We start from the raw sequence: 24,177 nt of genomic DNA on the forward strand, positions 1-24,177 counted from the left end.
GCTATAAATTGGCCACATGGGTAAAAACAAACAGGGCTATACATATCGTTTTACATTTTTATATTTGGTAAAATATTTTTTGACTTATTTTAAAAAGTATTAAAGGGGAAATTTATAAGTTGTGCACTGTATAGTCGACGAAGTGGAGTGATATCAGCAGTAGATAGTTGATGAAGTAGTGTGCTATCAGCAGTTGATAGTTGATGAAGTAGTGTGCTGTCAGCAGTAGATATTTAATATTTAAATACCATGTGTGCACAAAACTTAATACACTTTGAGAATTATGATAAATATGATGGGGAATGATTGCATATCAATTAAGCGCTCTTTTAGCAAAGTCATCGTTCATTGAATTCACAACCTTATGACAAAACAGGCGATTATAGTAACTTTTTGCACAAGATTTGCAATTTAAAGAGAAATGGCCATTGCTCATTCTAGTGACTCTAGTGTATGGACAATATAAGTGTGCCTTTTCATTTAATGATATAAAATTTGACAAATATTGTAAGGAACACATGAGGTTTTGACTTTTAAAACCTACATTTTGGTCAAAACATGTGCTTGGATAGGTAGTTTTCAACAGATTGACCACATTCGCCTTGCTATAATATGGAACTGCGTTATCTGTTGACCTATTGACTAAATGTGTTTTTAGGAGAAAGTTTTAGCTTTCGTTTGATTGGATGAAGGGAACAATTGAAGTTTCGACATAAAACAATCTTAGAGGCCCATCTTTCAGCTAGAAGCTCCACAGCTCCACTGCTATGCACTCAATCGTGTAGTGTAATCAAAGACTGTGGTGGAGACATTCATTGCTTGTTGTTCTCTGCTTGGAAGCTCTTGGGACGAAAATATGTGCTCAGGTGTATCTAGGTGGAAACTGTGCGCATGATGGTTTATAAGAGAATCGTTTTTGTATAGAAACCTTTCCATATGTTAAATCCTGTTACTCAGAGGTTTCTGTGAATTAAGGTTATGCTGAACTACTTCAAGGTTAACCTTTTATAAAATACCACTAGTTGATCAAATATATTTTGGTATGTAAAAAAAAACACCTTCAATTGTTAGCTTTAATAAACCAAAACAATTATTTCAGTCGGCTCACAACTTTTGAAGATATGCTCATTTAAAGACAAGTATCCGTTTTTCACTCTGTCCAGGGATAGCAAACAGAGTGGTTGTGATGGATTATGCTTTGGATTGACCTGAAACATCACCAGACCTCACACCACTTGATTTCTTCCTTTGGGCCAAAATCCAAGATCTTTGCAAACGTATTAGTGACGCATTCGCAAGTATCCGGCGCACAAGGAAGGTACGCAACTCAATTGATACAATAAAGGCCTGATAGACGGCACACGAAATCATGCAATTGTCCAATCAGATTATGTGTCTACGAACTAGACAACTCCCACTGACTAAGAATGTTAAAGGGATCGTCATTGGTCGTGTCAAAAGAGATTCCAAGTGGTGCGAAAGTATCACCCCTGGGCAATTCGAGATATTCAAGGTCAAAGTTTATTCAGGGGTCAAAATTAAAAAACTAGTCTAATTTTGTCCAAACCTGGGCCAAATTATTCCTCTTTTCATAATATAAGGATTCAGAAAATATGCAGTTTTAAAGATTAAGGTTAACAAGGGACCTCCACAGTAGGTCAAATAGAAAAATGCACCAAATTTGATGAAAATGGTCTCAATTTTTTAGTTTTAGATCATTGGCAATTGAGTCCTTTACAGAAAAAATATATTTTGTTTATATATATTTATTAGAATTTAGATTTTGACTCCTGTAGAATCTTGAATTGCCCAGGGTTGACAATTCTGCACCAAAATCATTTTGAACCACCTGTAGGATAATAATCAGCGATGAAAAACGATGTAACTTGCATAACCATCTAATCTGAAATAATTAAATAGTTTACAGCCGGACTACTAGCGCAAATAGCCGTCAGCTGCAGCTGATGGCGCCCTCTACCATCATATTGTGCTCCAGACTTGTGTATCGCATCATTTTACACAGGTTTCGCACGTTTCATTGCAGGTATCCACTGATTAGATATAATTTAGATATTAAATATGGCTCAACGAGCAAATGCATCAAAGTTGTGTTTCCTGTTGATTGCATTACTAGCATTCATTGCTATTGGCTCTCAACTGATCATCTTATTTTTGACGAAGAGTAGTTTTATTTCCCCGAGATATTCGGCAGTTGGGCAGAGTGGTCGACTAATAGTTTCAGGTAAGAGAGACTGGACTATTATAAAGTAGAATGGTGTTTTTTTTTCAGGGCTGTAGTTTAACAATTTTTAGCAGTGACAAGTCGGGCCGGTAACTTTTTGAATTTACAGCCCGACTGGGAATTTACCAGTCATTTTGGCTTCAGAATCGGTTAAAAAGTTATCAACAAAATTCAATGAACACACAATAGAAATTACACAATGATGAGAGCCTGCACAACTAAGAGAGTGATTATCAAGTTTATTTTTTTTGTATCTTAGGATCTATTTGTGGCTTTTACCTGAAAAATGAACCTCTACAATGTATGACAAATATTTATTACTAGCAAAGTAATGATGATGATAATAATAAAAGTTTAAAAACAATAAATAAGTTGTATTGTTAAGTAAATTTCTCTGTTTGATTTCCTACATGATTTCGTAAATGTACAATATTTATCTCTTTTAAGAGTTAACTAATTTTTGTACATACATTTGGTCTTTTAACTAGTATTTTATTCACGTCGTGTAATAATTTAAGTTGTATTAAGTTGTAAGTTAAGTATTTTAGTATATTCTCTGTATATTCTCTGTAAAGAGCCTTGAGGTGTTTCGTAAGGCGCTATATAAATGCAGTTTTGTTGTTGTTGTTGTTGTTGTTGTACAATGAAGATGTGATAAAAAATTATTTTATGACCACTCAAACAAGAGGGGACTTTCATCTGGTGAGGCGTTTATTATTTACTATATACATAATCCCTACTGTTTTGTGAACTGAGTTGTTGATTCCAAACCATGCAGAGGTACATCGTGCGAGACTACATGTACATGCATGGATTTGTGTACAATAGAGAGCAGATATCCTGAAAAGAACTTAAGAGGTAACCTACTTTGAATTCAGTTGACTGTGCGGCGTCAAACACAATCATGTATAAATTTTCGCGTGATATTGACAATAAATTAAGGTAACCTACTTTTCAGTTGACTGTGTGGGGTCAAACATTTATTCCTTCTTCGCGTAATAATAGTAATAAAAGATATCCAAATACGAAAAACGTGATTTTTGATAAACACAATGTTTGACTATAGCCATTTTAAAGTTACATTAAGGGAGGTGGAATGAGCGTGGTCCAAGACCCCTCAAAAAAGTTTCCACAAATTTTTTTGCCATATTTTGTTTAAGAAAATCATAAGCTATCAGGTCAGCCAGATAAAGTTAAAAATTTCCTTTTCAAAATGCGAATTTGAGGGGAATTTCATCTCTTTCAATTTAAAACGATTTTATGGCACCGTTGACTTGCTATACATGCCGTAACCAGTTTGGTTTACGACTGGTGGGAGACTAATCAACGAATCAGCTGATCAGCTGGATGTACACACTTGTATGCGAAGAAGAATTCCAGTCATCTTATTCTTTCTAGTGAATAATTCATCCACTAATATTACTTTTACTGATATCCTGGCATGCCTGGGGAAAGAAAGAGGCGTCGTTAGCAGCTATCACCTAGTATAAGTAAGTACTTCAGTCTAAAAATATGTGTGACGTGTGTATTTAGTAACTTAGCCCGGGTAACAACATGGGTAAGCTTAAACATGATAACTTTATATTTACCATTCTCTCGGTCGGGGCTGTTCCCGGGCATGCCGGGGACTGAATCTGAATCTGATAGGTATTTCAACACTCCTTCGGAGGTCAGGCGAGAGGATGTAGAGGGGTGCTTTCGGTTACTTATTCTCGTTGGGTGCTTTCTTCCTGGCTGAAGATGTGCTCAGCCACGGCTGTCTTGAATTGTGTAGATGGTTTAATGTCCACTAGTTGTTGCGGTAGGTTGTTCCAACTCTTGGTTGTGAGTGGGAAATCTGCGTTCATGTATTGATCAGTTCTTCCTGTTAGTCTACTGTAAGATTGATTATGGCTGAGGCGTGAAGATTTGCTGCCGGCTGCACGAATTCGTGTGCCGGGATGGCTACCTGATTGTTGACAATTTTATGAAACATAGATACACATGCGACTTTCCTCCGCAGGTGGAGTGGTTTCCAGTCTAGTTTCTTCAGCATGGTGGTAACGCTGCTGGTACGTCTGTAATCACTGAATACGAATCTTGCTCCTCTTCTCTGGATGGTTTCAATTTTATCAGTCAACTCTTTGGTATGAGGATTCCACACTGTTGAGCAATATTCTAAGTGGGGACGGACCAGTGTCTGGAAAGCTTTTGATCTTAAATTGCTTGGACAAGATCTCAGGTTCCTTTTGATGAAACCGAGAACCCTACTAGACTTAGCGGTAATCTTGTTGATATGATTATTCCACTTAAGGTCTTCAGATATCTCAACACCTAGGTACGTGTGTGATGATGTTTGAGCTAATGTGGTGTTACCTAATTTATATTGATGAGTCTTTGGTTTCTTTGAACGGGATATCTTAAGCACATAACATTTGTCAGGGTTGAACCTGAGTTGCCAGTTGTCTTGCCATACAGAAAGGGTGTCAAGATCATTCTGTAGTGTTTGTGCGTCTGTGTCATTTTTAATGTTCCTATACATCACGCAATCGTCAGCAAAAAGTCTAATTGTTGACTTTGTGTTCAGAGGGAGGTCGTTGATAAAGAGCAGGAAGAGTAATGGGCCTAACACGGTGCCCTGTGGCACGCCCGAACGCACATCAACATAATTTGAATGCTCTCCATCAACAACCACCCTCTGTTTACGTTTTGTCAAGAAATTTTTACCCAAGTATGCGTACTTCCGGTTATTCCATATCTGTCCATCTTCAGTAATAGCCTATTGTGGGGTACCGAGTCGAAGGCTTTGCTAAAATCCATTATTATTGCATCTGTTTGTGTGTTTTTGTCAAGTGAAGTAGAGAAATCATGCACTGTTTGGAGTAATTGTGTCTCACATGAATGTTTAGCCCTAAAGCCGTGTTGGCAACTCGTTAGTATTGAGTGTCTATCCAGATGTTTCATTGTGTTGCTGTGGATGATGTGTTCTAAGATTTTGCATGGTATTGATGTGATTGACACTGGTCTATAATTAGCAGGTGTTGTTTTGTTACCTTTTTTGTATATGGGTGTTATATTAGCTGTTAACCAATCCTGAGGCAGGTTACCAGTAGATAAAGATTTGTTAAACACCAGTGTGAGTCCTGGGGCAAGCTCTTGTGCTGCCATTTGTAATATTCTCCCTGAAACTCCATCGGGTCCAACTGCCTTATTTGGCTGCAGCTCCTTTAGTAGTTTTTCTACTCCGTCACTGTTGATCACCATGTCAGGCATAACTGGGTATGTGTGTGTGGTGATGTTTTTCACCCTGTCAATTGGATCCTCGTTGGTGAATACGGACTCAAATTGTCTATTTAGTATGTCTGCCTTCCCTTTACTATCCGATGTCAGCCTTCCATTCTCTTTCAGGCTTTGTATGCCAACTGTTTCAGTTTTGAGTTTCTTGATAAAGCTGTAAAATTGTTTCTCAGACTCAAGGCATTTATTGCGCACGTAATCAAGATAAGATCTCTTTGTGCTTTTGTTCACATCTTTCCTAATTTCTCTAAACTTCTCCCAGTCACCATCTTTTTGCGACTCCCTTGCCCTATTGTAGGCACGATGTTTCTTCCGAAGTTTGCTTCTTATTTCTCTGTTGATCCACGGAGATTGATGTTTCTTTGTGATGTTTTTGGTAGGAATGTGATCATCCATCGCCTTGGTGATGCCTGATTTCAGCTCCTGCCACAGCTCCTCTGTGGTTTTACTTGAGTTATCTCTGTTTATCATTCTGTCACTTAGTCCTTTTAAGTCCTTCTTGATGTTCTCAGTATCTGCCTTGTGGTACTGGTAGATGGTACGGGGTTTGGTTTTGTTGATCTTAGGTTTGGTTGATATGTCAATTATCGGTATTCCATCATGATCTGAAATGCCAGGAGCTACTGTTGAGTGCTCTACAAGCGATGGGTTTGACGTTAGAAACAAGTCCAAGATGTTCTTCTTCCTTGTCGGCTTCTTAACCAACTGTTCAAGTCCGAAGTCGCTCACCATGTCAAGCATCCTCTGAGAGAGCTGTGGTTTTTACACCCAGGTTTCAACGATAATGTGTCCCATGCGATGTCCGGCAAGTTGAAATCTCCACCAAGACATATCACCGTACCACTATCCGCCTTCACTCTATCCATCGCTAATCTCAACTGGTCCAGGTATCTGGGGTCTTTTTCATTCGGTTGTTGGTAGAATACTCCAAATAGCATGCTTTTACATCCAATCAACTGGATTCGAACCCACATGGTTTCACTATCCGTGTCCATGTCGACTTCATGCGTACCTATTAGATCATTCCTCACTGCGATGAACACGCCGCCACCTCCAACACTCGAGTCACGGTCCTTCCTGAACGCTGTAAAGTTATCAGGAAAACCTCGCTGCTGGAAATGTTGCCATTTAACCAGGATTCCGTACCAATCACAACATGGGCGTTGTGGGATTCAATACATGTGGCAAACCCTTCTTTCTTGCCTCTTACACTTTGGCAGTTTACAACCAATGTCCTTAAAGGACCGTTTGGTCTTCTGGTTACCTTTGGTTTTTGTGTTTTTGGATTGATATGACTTTAGGTGATGATGTGTCGAATGGTGCAAACTCACTCGTACCCATTGACGATAGGCTACTAAAACTGTTGCTTAGCTCGAAAGGGCTACCGCAGCCTAAACTAAAGGTGGAGTAATTTGGCCCACCACAACTGTGGCAAATCCAGAGATATCCCGATTTGTCAACCTCTTGGAAAGAAATGGTATCCATATTCATGCATTCTGTGTGATACCATTCATCACAGGAATCGCATTGCACACATCTCTGACCATACTTGCATGCAAGGGTACACAGCGGGCAAGGATATTTTGGTGTGTGGGGTCCTGGGTTCAGCTGTGTATCATGCGCATTAATAATTAATAACACACACAAATAAGTGGAAGTGAGTTTGCATCCATTACCAGTGTCAGTAACATTATTTGCGACTGGAATTTTGTACATCCCTATCTGTATCAATGGTTTACCTGTAAGGCAACTCTGCTTCACTAAGATCATAGAAGCCATACTTACACTGTACGTTACAGAGTGCCATGTTTCATTGTTTGCATACTGGATGTAATGATCATAAAATGTACCTAATGTAATAGTACCAATTAATACTGAGCCTCTGAAATACCTTCCAATACCAATGTCAACATTTACACTACCGCCGTTGTCATAGGGTCTAGGTTGGTCTTGCAGACCCAGCTGTGGGGTATCATTGTTATTGGTGATGGTGTTGAGTTTCATTATTTTACACACAAGGAACAACAATCCAACAGTAAAAGTACACTTCATCATGATTGGTATGATATAAAGTCACACAGTAGAGCAAATGGAGAATCAGGTTAGCCACCCCAGCAGACTTGTTCGGTACAAACCGGCCCGCACACGCAACGAGCACGTTAGCACGCCATTACAAATTATCAATCAATACATATAAACATAAACAAGATGGAGCAATGTTCAATGGTCGAACTATCAAAGTTCAAGATACATCAATACATCAATAATGTTCACAATTTACTCAAAATAGTCACTCAAACCTGCTCTAGGTGAGTTTCTCAACCTAGTAACTAGCTGATATTTTGCAGATGGTGTGCAAAAAACGGAGATTTTTGATGATAAATTCTCCGCGATTCGAAGACACGTCCGTCACCCACGAAAGCACGCCCTCAACTGTTCTAACTATTGCACTATACCTACTTCTGACGTAGGGGCTGTGCAATAATTATGAGCCCGGGGGGTTGCGGGTGGGAGTGGTGCTATGTAAAATTGCCCCCCCACCTGGAAAAAAAAGTCCACTTTTTCAAAATCAGCACCCCCCTAATGCCCTATAAAAATTCCTGGCGGTAAAATGGGGGGGGGGGGGTGGCAAGAAATTTTTATCGAGCCGCACGGGGTGGGGCAAGCAATTTGTGGCATGCCGAGCCGAGGGGGGGAGCAAGTGATTTTTGGCACACATGGGTGCCTTGCTCGAGAAGAGATAGCCAAGAATTTGTTCACCGATAGCTTCACATTCTAGAGACCATTGCATTCAAAATCTAGCCGGATTCGTTGGAGCATGACACGTACCGTGTAAAGCAATGGAAGTTCAGAAGTAAAATAGTAAATTACACAGCTGATCACGACAGACGATCGCATCAAAAATGTTGCTAAAATTAAACTTTAGCAAAATTTTAGACTGTTCAAAATAGGCAAATCTTGCTCAAAAGATACCGTACTGTAGTTGACTCATCAAAATAACTTTCATCCAAATTTCAACATTTCAACAGAATAAATATAACAAAAGATTGCACCGCTGTCCCACCGAAAAACATTTTAGCAATGCACTCTAGCATCGAATGCGTAACTATCGTGTGCAAAAAAATTGAAATTCGAAGCTAGAGTTATCAAGTAAGGGAGCCTTTTAAATAAAAACACTCTAAAATGGCTTTATAAAGGAAAACAGTTACGGAAACACTTTGCCAATTTCCTGCTCGCTGCGTTCACAACAAGTATCATGTAGATTAGGCTTCCTCAAATATGTTGAAGTGCCACATGAAATAAAAAGAAAACAGCAAAGTGCCACTCAATGGCTGCTTTAGCACCTGGGGTGGGGAGCCAGAGGGTGTACGTGTCCCCCTGTGAAGCTATCGATTTAAAAAATTTGAGGTGCAAATGACGCCATTTGGTGCAATATTTTGTACTATTTTAGCCGTTGGTAGAGGACATAAAAAGGGCAGAATGGCAGTCAGGAAGGGCATATTTTACCTGTATAAAATGTCAATGAAGTCATTCGTGTCAATAAAATACGTCATCGATAATTCGATATATACATCATGCATTATCTATTGTATATTCCTTTGCTAAATCGTAAATAAAAATTGAAATGTAGAATATTGACATATTCCTGCTGGATGAAGTTTGATCAAGGCATTTTATTTTATTTTTATTTTATCTATTTTGAGGATAAATCACAAATAGTACCGGTACCACAAATAGTCTTGGAAGCTACAATCAAGGAATTTAATAGTTGGTACACCTTGACAATATGTTGGAACTCTTCATTGCCGCTCTGAGAGTTAAGTGAAATTAGTATAACTATGTTTGATGAGAAGTACATACCTTCTCCTTTCCTCTTCCCTCCCCATTCCCCTCAATCAATGTTGGGGAGACTGGAGAGCCCAATGGAAAAAGTGCTTTCATCAACATTGAACTGGGGAGAGGGGTGGCGATTTACATTTAGTATGCCTGAGTGTACCAACATTAATTTCTTTGATTGTAGGGCTTAGGCAGCCAGCAAATGTTACACACCCAAATTTGTACACGTCCAGTTTTTGCCCACATGGCCTATACTTTGTACACAAATGTTTAAATTTACACACCCAGTTTTTTCAATTTACACACCCAAACCTTCAAATCTTGCCTAAGACCCTGCGAAGTGATCCATGGATGTTCTTTAATAAAATTATTTTTTACGTGCAAATGCCCCCTGCCCCCGAGTAGTGCCACCACTGTTTAGAACTGAGGTATACTTTTTTTATTTAGACATTTGATGAATTTAGTTGTACAGCTGTCTTTCAAAAGTTTCTTTAAGGGTGGTTATTAGGAGAAGGAACTAATTATGGTGAATACAGTACCTGTAGGCTACTTGTGTGACGTTGACAGCTAAATAAATTTGAGCCAATTTTTTAACTTTCATTCAATCTCCATGAACTTTGCCAGTAAGTGTTATAATTATACTGAACTGTTTTACTACTTCCAGATGGTGGAGCTTACTCCAGACATGGCAGTGTTTGTGTTTCCAAGTACACTGGATATGGAGAAGACATTTGCAAAACTATGTAGAAGATTGATGGATGATTTTTACAGTGGGGCAGAACAGGATTAGATGTGATCAAACAAGACCATGAATGACACACACCAGCCATTGTTGGTAAGAACAGCTATTCCTGTAAATATGTTTCTTTTATGTTGCCTGGTGTAGCTAGTGGGTTGTGCGCCAAGGGCAAGGATACAAAATGGATGTGCCCCAAAGCTGTGAAAGTACCAACTTGTCAAAATTATCACTTGGTCATTTTGTGAAATGCAGTTACACAAATATCTAGAAACAAAATCAGTGGCTCCAGAATAGGGTACATCTCGTGCCCCTCATCACCTCATGTCACACACATTTCTTGTCCCCATTGCAAATTTAAAATTATTCCAAAGTCGTTTTGGGGGTCAATAGCCATACCATATGCATAAGGCAGCTATTTTATTCATGCATTGTGTACATTACAAATGACTGCTGCCTTATGTATTTTGTTCATGTAGTTAGTAACTTAGTACTAACTACTATCAATGAATAAAAGATGATCAAAATAACAGTCTTACTCAAAAATAACAAGGCCAAGTTTATGTAAACAAAATTGGCTGCCATTTGCTGTCTTTACTGTGTAATTGTGAATACATAACTTTACTGTTTTCATGCCAACTTTGACCTGTTAGGCTGATACTACTACAGAAGAGTGATCGCACACTTGCACATTTATAGACCTTGCTCAATTTGATGAGACAGCAGTCACAGCACCCAATATGTTAAAAGAATGGAGGCTGAGGTTCTTCAAATCTTCAGATGGGAGTTCTCAGCAGAGGTGGTTTATATCGTGAAGTTGTGGATTGCATTGCAGTAGGTAGTGGTGAGCAAACTCAGAAGTTTAAAATTCTAGAGCATTGTAGATGCTAGGCCAGATGAAAGACAAAGTATGAAGCAGAATGACGTAAATGATCATGACACATATATGCCTTATTGAAACTGGATTTGGGAAACCCTCATCAGTGTCTACAGAAATGACTCCATCTGCAGCCAGTGCTGCTCTAGCTGTGCAATGTGCATGATCCTTGGATCACACTTCATATTCCAGAGATAAACAATATGGTCCTGATTTCCTTTCCCCCAGAATGTTGAGACTCTGAAGCATACATGTACCAAAGCATCACTCAATGACATTAATGCCCTCAATGAGCGTTGAGCATGGAGTAAAACCCAGCTCTGATTTCCTGCGAGTGCCAATCGAAGATATCCAATCTCAAGATTTGAAGAACCTCAGCCCTCTGGCTAGCCCTCTAAGTTTCCTCCCTCATGACCAGCACTTGAATCCTATCACAACTTTTGGGCTTGGCAAGTCCATGATCAGGGATGTAGCTACAGTGGGCGGTGGTGGGCGGTAGAGCCCACCAATCGGTTTTGGAGTTTATCACTCGGCTCCAATTTTAGCATTGGAGCCCACCACTCAGAGGCCAAAATTGCACCATTTTATTGAATTAGTTAAGAATTTGGTCTATTTTGGCAAACAATTTCCACCTGCAAACCAAGGGAGAACAATGCCAGTGCATTGATTGGTCACCCCAGGTTAAATAAGAAATAAATAAATTTAAATAAATAAATATGCAAGATTTTCATCAAATGCCACCCAGCACTCAAAATATCCTAGCTACAACCCTGTCCATGATATGACCATCACAGACTGTGGCTGCTTATAATCATGTGTATTAAGTTGAACAATCAAACTCGGGTTGAGCCTGCGAGCTCGTATGGCGAGACAAGGCCATTTGGCGGTTCGTAGACTGAGCCCAAGTTCAATTTTGCAGCATACGCACGGTCATTAATAGCTGTAATCTGTGGCCCTCACTGACTTCACGAGCCCAAAAATAGTTCAAGCAGGGAGGAAATCTTAGAAGGCCTTGAACAAGGCTACTCTCGAGCTCATCAGGCCTGTGTGTGTTGTCTCATCAAATTGAGCAAGGTCTAGATGCAAGTGTGTGATGATCTCAAGTCTGTAGTATTATCTGCCTAACAGGTCAAAGTTAGCACAAATAGGAAAGTTATGAATATTTTAGCAATTTCACAATTACACAGTAAAGACAGCACAAGGCAGCCATTTGTGTTTACATAAACTTGGTCTTTGTAGATAGCTCCCTTATGTTTAATTTTGAGACAAGTATGCTTTTTTAACATCTTTATTCATTAATAGTCCTAACTGCATGAAATAAAATGCATAAGGCAGCAATAATTTCTAACATTAACATTAGGGTATGGTCATTGACCAACAATTTCAGCATCACGGAGGCCCCCTATTATGATTTTGGAATAATTTTAAATTTGGTATGCAGTAATATATTCACCAATGGCATGTTTTGAGACTAGGGACAAGAAATTTGCTTGACATGAGGGGCATGAGATGCACCTTACTCCAGAACCAGGGAAAGGTTGGGACTGGGGGTGGCACCCAGCATTCGAAATATGGCCGGTCAGCCGGCCATTGGCCTGTAACTTTTTGGCCTGGCCGGTAACTTTTCTGACTGGCATCTAGTTGGCTGGCCGGTAACTTTTTAAGGTCAAGCCTGGCTGGCCTGTAACTTTTTGAGGCATATTTCGAACACTGGTGGCACCCCCAATATACGCCACAGTATCGTTGTGATGAAAATGAGATTTTAATATGAAAATTTTAATGTACACAAAATCATATAGATCTACATCATGGTTTGTATTTACAGAGTGCACTCAAACTAACAATTTTGAGTTAAGATGTTATGTCCCTGAGCCCTTGATTTCTTGTTGACAATTAATTGAAGATATACAATGATTTGGTACATTGTAATAGTGTTTTAGGAATGAGAACATTTCAACAGAGGTATGTCAATAATAATCATATTTTTTCCTATCTACAGCATACACACTTGCTTCACAACTTGATGTGGATACTGCTACAGAAGCCAAGCGAGCATCTTAAAAATAAGGAATACATTTACCATGTTTACAGGGGTTGCTATCCCACAATAAGAAGATCCAGAAGACATTAAGGGCTGGGGTATGAGCGACCTTGAAGTTCCGGTATCTGGAGAGGGGAAGCAATGAGTTACCTCAAATCACAGCGGCAGGTAGTGACTGGGCCGCCGAGTGCTAATATATATTTATTTTGGAAGGTTCGTGTTTGTTTTAAATTTTGGGGCGTTTTTCCAAAATTTGATATTTTTGGTCATATTTCAAAAGCGACATGCCAAAGACAACTCTTTGGGCACATAGTTTGTTATTGTTATTGCAGTTCTTTTCCACATACCTACGTTAACATTCGATTGGGTGATTTACTAATATTATATATTTTATGACTGCAATTTGGCGTTTTCAATGCGTTTTACACGTATCATGAAATTAACGTAAATATCTAGTCACGCTGCTTTTAGAATTTTTACCTGATCGTCGGCTTTTGCAGGCAACAGAATGCAGATTGGCTCACGATAGATGTCGTATTCCTCTATGTGGTTCACTCATTGATAAAATGAGTTTGCATTCCTTGTAACAACACACACATTGCCGTCTGGAAACCGGGTCTGGTACTGATTTTGGGACAGCCAATAGACTTCAGCGCCGCATCAAATCTCATAAAAACCACACGACTGACGACTATGTGTTTATGTTTCCCGCACGAAAGCTTGTGTCTACATCTATTACTATACTTCTTTGGAAACGTTGACCTTTGACCATTCTTTGTATAACGCCCTGATATGACCTTGATATGTTCGCTTGATTGGGTACGTTATAGCATCCATTTCATTGAGGTGTTAGGACTTGGTCAGTATAATACTTGCAGGGATACAATAGTTTAACATGGTGTGTGAGCATGGTGAAAGACTCATTATTGATTAGGCGCGGACATATTAAAGGCACAGGTCCTTTGCGTGTATAGCAGAAAATTATAATAGAATGTGTGAATAGAATGTTTGGAATTTTGCAACTAAAATACTAACTGCATTCTGCATTATGTATTTATTTATTTATTTAGGCCTATGCCTATTTATTTATTTACTGACTTATTTATTTATTTTATTCATTTGGTATATTAGTTAGTAGGCCTAGTTAGTAATATTCCATGATAGGCCTACGTCGGTTTATTATTGATTGTTGATAACTTGACAACTTGATTGATTGATCGATTGATAGTCATTTCACATTATATTCCTAGTTTATAGGCCAATTTGAATAACATCGTACATTAGATAAATAGACCTATCAGTATTGATTTATTCTATTCAGCAATATCAAGGATTACTATCAAACTTCTCATAGCTGATTGTCAGTTGGCTCAGTGGTAACGCAGTAGGTTTTACAACACCGAGGTCCCGGGTTCGATTCCCACCTCTGCCTATTTTTTCCAAGGCTGAGAAAAAATGAAATTTCTGGACTGCAAACTTATTTGGCGCGCGATCTGAGCTGGTCCTTTTCTGGTGGCTGTGTCTGTTACAGGCACACTCCTCTGCATCCAAACCAGGTTCACGCTCATTAGACCTCCCTTAATGTGGGCATCATTGTGAATCTTGGAACTCAGTACCCTCCTCAAGCCACGTCAAGCTTCACTATTTTCTTCTTCTTCTTGGATACCGCTTTACGATGATTAAGTTTAGACTTATCAAAATGAACTTCTGGGTGAAGCTTGAACTAATAAAAGCATTTGTATGATTAAGGTTAAACTTGGCTTTCGCTTTCAGGCATTATTATCGTGAACCGATGCATGGTGACAAATTAAACGCATAAATGGTGAGACAATGAAAATCCTTTTGGATGCATGGTGAAGCTTGGCCCAACAGAACACTTTATATAGTGAAAGTTGACTTCAAATTTGTGAGCAAAAAGTAAGCTGATCGAGGTGAAGCTTGACCTCCAATATCAGTTTAAGGTGAACAAGGATGAATGCTTCAGGTTGGCTCAAAAGTGCTGAATGACCTTTGCATAAAAGACAATTTTTTGTGCATTTAGGGGGCTGTCATTTTCTTCAGAATGGAGTCATGAATATACTAGGGGTCATACAAATTGTATACCAAAAATAGTGAGGGTCATAATTTTTACACCAAAAAGGAGGTTATAATTACTACAGTTTCCTTCAAAGAAGAATGGCACTTGTTTACATTTTGAGAGTGGGCACAGTGTAAACACGGTAGTAGGGTTCTGATCAGTGGCGTAACTAGGTTTGGTAGCGCCTGGGGCAAGAAACAAAATTTGCGCCCCTACACCCCCAGAATATCTTAGACGCGGGAAATGTTTGAAACATTTGCGCGCGGGACGCGCGAAATTTTGGACAAATAAGGCCTACCACTAATTAATTTTGGTTACTAGAAGTTGAATATTGGTCTTAAAATGTTCTTTCAATTGATTTTGTGCTGAAAATTTTGACTTTCATCGCTTGGAGGGGCGCAGAATCGATGCTGAATTGGTCAATTTGGCGCCCCCTAAGGGTAGCGCCCGGGGCACGTTGCCCCCCTCTGCCCCCCGGTAGTTACGCCACTGATTCTGATTGGCTGATTCAATCGTCTGACAAACATAACTACAGACGTGATAATTTGATTGGCCGATTACGCGCCTTAGACATTGGTCTGCGCAAACAAAGCTCCTTGTATGTCGCTCATTAACAGGGCATTCGCGTCAATCTGAGCAAGGGCTGCCGTTCTTCTCTGAAAACGAGTGAAAGGGCGTGTGACTTTAAAAAAATGTGGGTGCCCTACGAGCACATTTACACTTTCCATCACAAATTTTACAATCTTTAGTTACAATGACAAAATAATGTTTCTGTACTGTGCACACCTTTCCATCAAACACACATTTCTTAACTTTTTTTTGGAAATTTGTCTCTGGTATGCGTACAAAAGGGCGGTCATCAAAATATTCCGCCAAAGATAGGGGATCACAAAATTTTCAGCCCACGATGGAAGGGGTTCATAAAAATCGACTCTGCTCATTGACATATTCATGACCCCCTCACCTTTGTTTCATAACCACTAAGGTGTAGGACATTTTTTTGTTTTAGCTATAGCCCCCACTCCAGACGTATTTTTTATTTGGACTTGCTCAAGTGGCATTTTCTATTTTATTACACAATTTGTTGCCATTTTTTATGAACTTGTAAGTTCTTAAAATAGCCTAAAATGAGGCTATAGCATCCATTAATTAACAGCCTTCTCTAATATTAATCTCCATAGACTTTACATGTAAAATGAAAAGGTCCATAAAAAAAGAACGGCAACAAATTGTGTACTAAAATTTGCACAAAATGCTAATTGAGCAAGCACAAATGCAATGCACTAGTTTTCGTGAGGGGCTATACAAAATATTTTTATGTATTGTATGTATGGTCTTTTCAAAATAAAATGTCCATCTGAAACATAGGTGCCCTCCTGCCCGAAGAAAATAATAGCCCCTTAGCAGCCACATATCCTGGCTATATGCACCTGGTCAACTTTACAAGCAAAAGTTGATAGTAAACTTTTTGTTACACCCTTATATATCCCTTTTCTGTATCTTTTGTGTAGTTATGTCAATGCTATTGTTGATAGTAAAGTAATTGTGTATTTTTGTATCACACAGAGCATACTGCATAGTGTAGCACACTGAGCAAAGTGCATGCTGCTCTCTGCATGTATCATATTAAAAAGGGCATTTTGTTTGTATTGCATGGTTTGCATTAACCAATTTTTAGGAGCTTCAAAACATGTATTCATAATGATAGTCAGAAATGAGTGAACTATTTTGCCTCTGACGATCCTGTCAATCCTCACCACGGCCTGTGATATGTTTAACTTTAAAAGCACACAATCAGAGACAATGGCCAATGATGTCTGAACTTTACGAAGGAAAAGGGCAACTTTTCTAGGAATTGTTTTCTAGCATTAGTTTCCTATTACTAAGACCTAACTTTTTAGAGACTTTGTATGTTTAAAGGTAAAAACTAACCATAGGGCATGCTGTTTCCCGATGGGTTAGAAATTTCAATCATCAAGAAAAATGTATACAAACAAACTGTTTCTGAGTTTGATTGACAGGTGAACTAGGCCTACATTGAAGTATCTTTAAAGGAACTCTCTGGCAATCACAACATTATGCCTTATATGTAAAAAAATAACTATCAAGCACGAATCACATGGTTTTATTTAAAACAAACTCTTCGTGACCATAAAAGCGATTATGAACTCCTGTCTCTCAACGGGCGATATTCAAAATTCCTGGGCGCTGAAATTGTCGAGTGTAATGACAATTGAGTACCGGTACAAATAACCATTATGTCATTGCACTTGGATAGATTCAGCGCGGGTATTTTAAATATCGCGTGTTGAGAGCCGACTGTTTTTATAGTCAATATGAGTTTGTTTTAAATAAACCATGCGATTCATGCTTCATAATTATTTTTCTAACATATAATTATAAGGCACAATGCTATGATTGCCGGAGACTCTGATTTTATGCATCATTTTGTGCATATTGGCATATGTGAAATTTATTAAGTTATTTTTTTGTTAATAAGGCCGATATCAAAAAAATTAAAAAACTGTTTCTGGAATGTCGTCTCAAGATAAAAAAAGTATTTTTGTGTTATGATGTAGCAACAAAGGAATATTCTGTCCCGAGAGGTACAGGCAGTAGTATTAACTTCAAGATCATTCATCCATGGTGGAAATATCATGTGATGAAATTTGACCAGCCTCCTTTAATGTTACTTACACCTATACCTTGATGTACATTATAAATTGAAGGCTTTAAGGTGGTACTACACCCCTTGATAAATTTTGTGACTAATTTTACATTTTTCTTAAAAAATTACTACACTCTGGTAACAAAAGTTATGTATAATACTTCACTGACATTTCAGTGATTGAAGACAAGTGGTTCATTATATATGTTAAGAAATGAGGTACATTCTAGCAGTACCTCTTTTCTTATCATCAATAACATACCGCTTGTCTTGAGTCACTTAAATTACAGTGTAGTAACTGATTCCTTGCCCATATATAATATATACATAACTTTTAATTGTTACCAGTGTGTTATTACTTTTAGAGAAAATTGCAAAAATAATCCCAAATTTATCAAGGGGTGTAGTACCACCTAGGTTTTGCCTGTAATGGCCATTTTCAGTTGTTTGTTTCTTTGTGAAAAGGCAAAACTTTAATCATTCATAATTTTTAAGTGCAAGTATTGTATTCAACCTAATTAGCTCTTTGGGTAAAGCTTATACAAGACAAGCGGTTCGATACTTGTGATAGAAAATGAGGTACATGTACCGCTAGGATGTACCTCATTTCTATAGTATCATATTTACTGAACCGCTTGTCTTGATTCACTGAAATTTCAGTATAGTAATTGGATTCCTTGCCCCAATAATATACGTAACTTTTGTTACCAGTATATGTTATTAATTTGTGAGAAAAATGCAAAAATAGTCACAAATTTACCACAGAGGTGTAGTACCCCTTAAATGGGTTATAATCAAGTTTGAAAGTGCAAAGTTCAATGACCTTTTTCCACTGAATGAGAGGTGTTGTTGAAATGGCTCCATAGCCTAGATTAATAGTGCTATTTCTCAGCCAAATATGACAACTTGTAGTGCATATGAACTGAAATCTGAAATCATTGGATTTTGAAATGTTTGCAAGCTCCGAGACATAGCATTTTTTTGGAAAATGGCATCAAGGGTGTATTAAATTCATATTGTTTCGATATCTACGCTAGTCCTGTGGTGAGTCTGTTGACATAATAAAACAATACAAAAACTTGATCTCGAATTCGAAGCATCAACTGAAACACTCCTGGGAAGCAATTCAACAAATGGGGACGCTTTATAGTTATACATTTAGTAAGTTGTTATTCGGCATTGTCATGTTATAACAGTATGATATAATACAATACAAGTGGCAAATGATGTCAGTAATTTATATTCAACAAACACATTTATTACAAATGGAGATAACTTTATTTAGCAAATAAAAGATATTAATGATTAAGTACAAACTTGTGATAAAGTGTCCGTTTTTCATTGTTATTATTCAAACACATTGTTATACACCAAATGGGCTATTCCAGTTGAAATCCATACACCCCCTATGGAATACATGACCTTAATCTTTGACACAGGGGATGTAGATTTCAAGTGGAGTCGCCGAATTCAGGAAAAAAAAAAAAAAAATAATTGTTTGTTTGTCCTCCACAGCTTTGAAAGAGGACGTGCGGGCGGGCGGATTTTTTTTTTTTTTTTAAATTTTTTTTTTGGATTTGGCATATTCCTGGACCTAGCTAGAGCTAAATGCTACAGTCATACATGGTCACTTAAAAAACCAACATTTTGTTTCTTTTTTATGCAGTTAAAGTTATAATTTGTGTTCATGTCATAGTCTTTCAATGATTTGGTGGGCTTTTTTTTTTTTTTTTCATGAAAGATCTTAGCATTTAGCTCAGATACTTCAAATCTGAAAAAATTGAATTTTACTATTTTATTTAAAAAAAAAAAAATAGAAAAAAAATATTGGCCAGGCCTTCATCTGAGGAGCGGGCGGTGGAAGACAAACAAACAACTTTTTTTTTTTGCCTAACCACAATTGAAATTCACACTCCTGGGAGATTAAGGTCATACATGTATCTTCATATTGGGCTATTCTAGTTAAAATTGACACTACCCCTGTGGAAGATTTTGGAAATACCTTCCACAGGGGAGTATGTTTTCAAATGTAATTGGTCAGGGTTAATCATTTTGAAACCCATACACCCCCTGCATTATGGCTTTACCTATATCTTCCACAGATGGAGTGAGTATTTCAAATGGAAGTTACCTAACTGTCTATTCTATTCGAAAACTCATACTCCATCTGTGGAAGACTTTGGCTAAATCTTCCACAGGGGTAGTGTGGATTTCAACTGGAATAGCCCAATGACCAAGTGGATGGTGGGAATATTGGCTGCTCATGATAGAAAGTGTGCAAATTATTACCCCAAGGTGATCTGGAGAGTATATGTCTACTATTTTCCAAGACTGAAGGCAGAAGGAAAATAGTAGGCCTACATTCTTGAGTCACTGAGGGGGTAATGGAATTCAGCATTCCCTGAATACAGATCGGTCAAGAAGACGATATCAAGGTTACGATGTTGGTAAGGGGCGCACCATTAGATTTCCAGGGGGGCATGGGAGTTTTTGAAAAAAAAACGCCCACTAGTGAGACGAAAAAAAAAAACTTCACCCGCTAGTAAAACAAAAAAAAAACAATTTTGCCTCACTGATGAGTAAAAAAAAAAATTCCCCCACTAACTTTGTATAAAATACATTAAAATTGAAAAAAAATCTAGCCTTTGGAGGCGAAAAAAAAATGAAACTACACAAATGAAAACCCATGATTCCTTTATTATTATATTATAGGTCATACACACATGTAGCTGGTTTTAATAGCAAAACAAAAATCTACCAGAACTTTTCTTTCTGAAAAAATGCTTTTTGGGAGGCCTATCCATGTATGTGAACCACAGACATTGGTTAGAGATCAGTGGGGTAATCTCCCGGGTAATGTACTATCCAGCGCCATAAAAATTTAAAAATATCTAGGACCCAAGTTTTTAAATATTAATAATTTAAAACAAAATTTTGGCCCAAGAATTTTTTGTTACGATGTACGAAAAAGAAGTGGGCCAAAACTGTTATTTTAGGATTTTGGGCGAAAATGGCATTTTTGCCCACATTTGACCTCACAGATGAACTTATCAAGTCTTTGCCATTCTAAATATGTATACTTTTATATACTTTAGACCAACAATTTAGAGGCCCGAAAGTTTCCATAATTCCAGGTTTCAGACCAACCTTAAGGGCAGGGGTAGCGCTAGGTTTTCAAACAAGGGGTCAACAATTTTGAATTTTGTGAAGCTATGGATCCAAAACAATAGAAATAAAGGGCGAAAATTACCTTTAGCAACCTCAAAATGGTAATTTTGTGCGCCAAAAGCTAAAACAATGCGCCTATGACCCCATGGCGCAAGTTAAGCGCTACCCCTGCTTATAGAATTACACTTCGTTCATTTGTTTATTTTTGCATTTTTTCTTACAAATTATAGTGCATTGGTGACAAGTAAGATATGTATATTAAAGGGGCAAGGACTACAACTACTGCACTGAAAATTCAGCAACTCAAGGAAAATAGTTATTGATTTATTGATCAAATATTGGTTTTCCTCATTTTTGACTGTAAATCCAATAACTGTTGTCGGTGCTGAAATAAAATTTCCAGTGCATTAGTTGTAGTCCTTGCCCCTCTAATATACATATCTTACTTGTCCCCAATACGCTATAATTTTTGCGAAAAACGCAAAAATAGGCACAAAATTTGGCAGGGGGGAAGTACTACCTTAAAGTTGGACGTTTGACATTGTAAGTGCAAAGTGTAATGTGTACAAAATCTTGAAAACGTACATGTTCATTTAAAAATGATTTGATATACCTGAGAATTATTTTCATCTTGTAGCGATAGACAACAAAAATATACCCTTCAAATATGAGAATGAAGTTCAATGAACCATGTTATTATATAGCCATAGCTAGTGGGGGGGGGCAGGTGGGGGCACGAGTCAGTGGTAATAAGAAGTATTTACTAGGAATAAAATGGAGGAGAAAATATTTGGTCCACCCTCTCACTTTGGTCAACAATTAAGTGAAATTGAGACAAAAAAAAAAAAAAAAACCTCTGGGCAATGTGTTCCCAGCAAACACAAAAATGTTCTTAAAACATTTATTCAATACGTTTTAAGTAAGGTAACACTATTATATAGATTTTTTTTCTAATTTAAAAGTCCATGCTCTCCTGATTACAAAACTGAAATTTTGATTTTAATCGGACATTCGGTTCTCAAGATATGGCCTGTCAAATGGTACAAAACCAACAAATTGGCAAACAACTTTCTTTTTATAATTTTCTTTATTTTTGGCATGATGTGTTGTCAGGGAATTTTTTCATTATATATGCATGAATTATGCAAAGTAAAGTTTTCAGATACAATTATAAGAGGTATGGTAGTACTGAAACTTGGTACATGGGCTATACACATAAAATGCAACAAACCTATGGATGTATTTGGCAAATTTCCATAATTTGCATAAAAATAATTAGGACCCGAATCAACTTTTCTAATTAGTGGCCCTAATTGATTATGCAAATTGAAATTTGTCAAATGCAACCGTAATTTTGTAGCACCTTGTGTGTACTACCCATGTAACATGCCTCAGTACCTGCGGAATACTACCCTTTTTACATGTTTTTATTATTGCGGATGGTGTACATGCCCCTGCAGGCCACAATGGGGTATATGTAGGCTCTTTATTATTATTATAAGTGATCACTATTGCCCAGGCGAGGACAAATTACTGACCAACTGTCCTGTTTTAAGCATTCCCTGGTTTTCCCTACAAAATCATTATTTTTGTTGATGGGGATGGGTCAAAGCCACAGACTGCTACATGTATAAAAATGATATAAACCCATTATAATTCTTTCCTAAATGACACTTGATAATTTGCATACCCTGTAGAGCGGTCACTGCCAGCCAATCCAATTACATAGCCCATCTCCATAACATAATAATTCATTTTATTTTAATCTTCCTTTAAACTAGCTTTTTTTTCTTTGAAAAACAAAATTCTTCCTCAAAGGGTAAAATTATTTCCTCCCCTGGTGTGTGTGTGGGGGGTGAATAATAGAAGAATAGACGGCCCTGACATTTATTTGATGTCTGTAATCATACACTTCCAAGTATCAAAATTGAAATGTGTTCATGGTTATCCAAAGCAGTGTGTCAAATGTCAATAAACTTCCTATAAATATAATACATAATTAATGTCTCCGAGTCTGTTTACATCACTTGAAGAACACTGAATTGTCTCACTTAGAATCTGCAATTCCTTAACTATTGACACTCATCATAAAGCCAGTCATCAACAAAGCGTCATATACACCATTTCACTTCAGTTGTGCTGATGTGTTTTACACGGCATAGCTGTGAACTGAAAATGTCTGCTGCAGCCTTTATTGTTGTTTTATAAGAAGAAATATCTTCTCTGTCTGTCTCTTTTACCTGCTCTACGAATAGTTTATTCGCAACTTTTTGAGTCTTTGAGGCTCTTATGACTTTCTCTTGAACACATGAATTCACAAACATAAACAGCTGGATTGCTGTATCTACAAAGTATACTCTACATGTACATTATTCCTGGGAGTTGAAGTTGAGTTGGTAATTAATATGGGATAAAATCCCTGGCCTGTAGCATGTTGCATGATACTTCAAACCACTAGCACAACACAGTTTGTCCGGTCCTGTAAGCTGCTGCATGCCCCTTCAGTCTTTGCTATGATTTGTCATCTACGGCTTTCGTCAATTTCTGTCCTTATGAAAGTACAAGATGTCAGAGCCCCTTGGCATCTCAATCTGCTTCCTTTGTGGCAGGGTATTTCACTTTGTTGCAGACAATGCAAATATGTGACAGCACATCTTTGGAGTGCTGCTGTGGCTGTTCAGTTGAACAAATACTTAACCGTTATATGCAAGTAGATGTTTTTTCCTTGGGAGTACATCCTCATCACTGCTTGTGTCCATGTCAGCAACTGCATTTGAGATACAAAACAAATGCGATTCAGTGTATGTGTAAAATATTGCCAGCATTATTAAAATGAAACTCAAAATTTTAATTCCCGACCAAACTGCTTATATTGCCAAACAAAGGGTTTCCATGTGTTACTTCCTAAATGCAATGTTTGTGATGCGAGAAATTAACATATAGGTGAGTTTGTCTATAGTACTACACCCTGCCAATTTTGTGCCTATTTTTGTATTTTTCTCAAACATTAGAGCGCATTGATTGGTGACAAGTAATATGTATATTATAGGGGCAAGGACTGCAACTTTTGCACTGGAAATTTTATTTTTGCACTGACAACAGTTGTGGAGTTACAGTGAAAAATGAGGGAAAAACCAGTATTTGATCAATAAATCAATAACTACTTGCCTTGAGTCGCTGAATTTTCAGTGCAGTAGTTGTAGTCCTTGTATGCCCTACATATCTTACTTGTATCAAATGCGCTATAATTTTTGA

At 37.8% G+C, this 24,177-nt stretch overlaps 1 long non-coding RNA gene across 1 annotated transcript; it reads left to right on the top strand.

Moving 5' to 3' along the window:
* The first annotated feature begins 3,606 nt into the window (after nt 1–3,606).
* Nucleotides 3,607–13,268, top strand: LOC140140251 (uncharacterized). Its single transcript, XR_011857229.1, has 3 exons — nt 3,607–3,732; nt 10,020–10,190; nt 12,968–13,268. It is a non-coding gene; the product is annotated as an uncharacterized lncRNA (long non-coding RNA).
* The last annotated feature ends 10,909 nt before the right edge of the window (nt 13,269–24,177 follow it).

Source organism: Amphiura filiformis, chromosome 19 (genome assembly GCF_039555335.1).
Source record: "Amphiura filiformis chromosome 19, Afil_fr2py, whole genome shotgun sequence".
NCBI classification, from domain to species: domain Eukaryota; kingdom Metazoa; phylum Echinodermata; class Ophiuroidea; order Amphilepidida; family Amphiuridae; genus Amphiura; species Amphiura filiformis.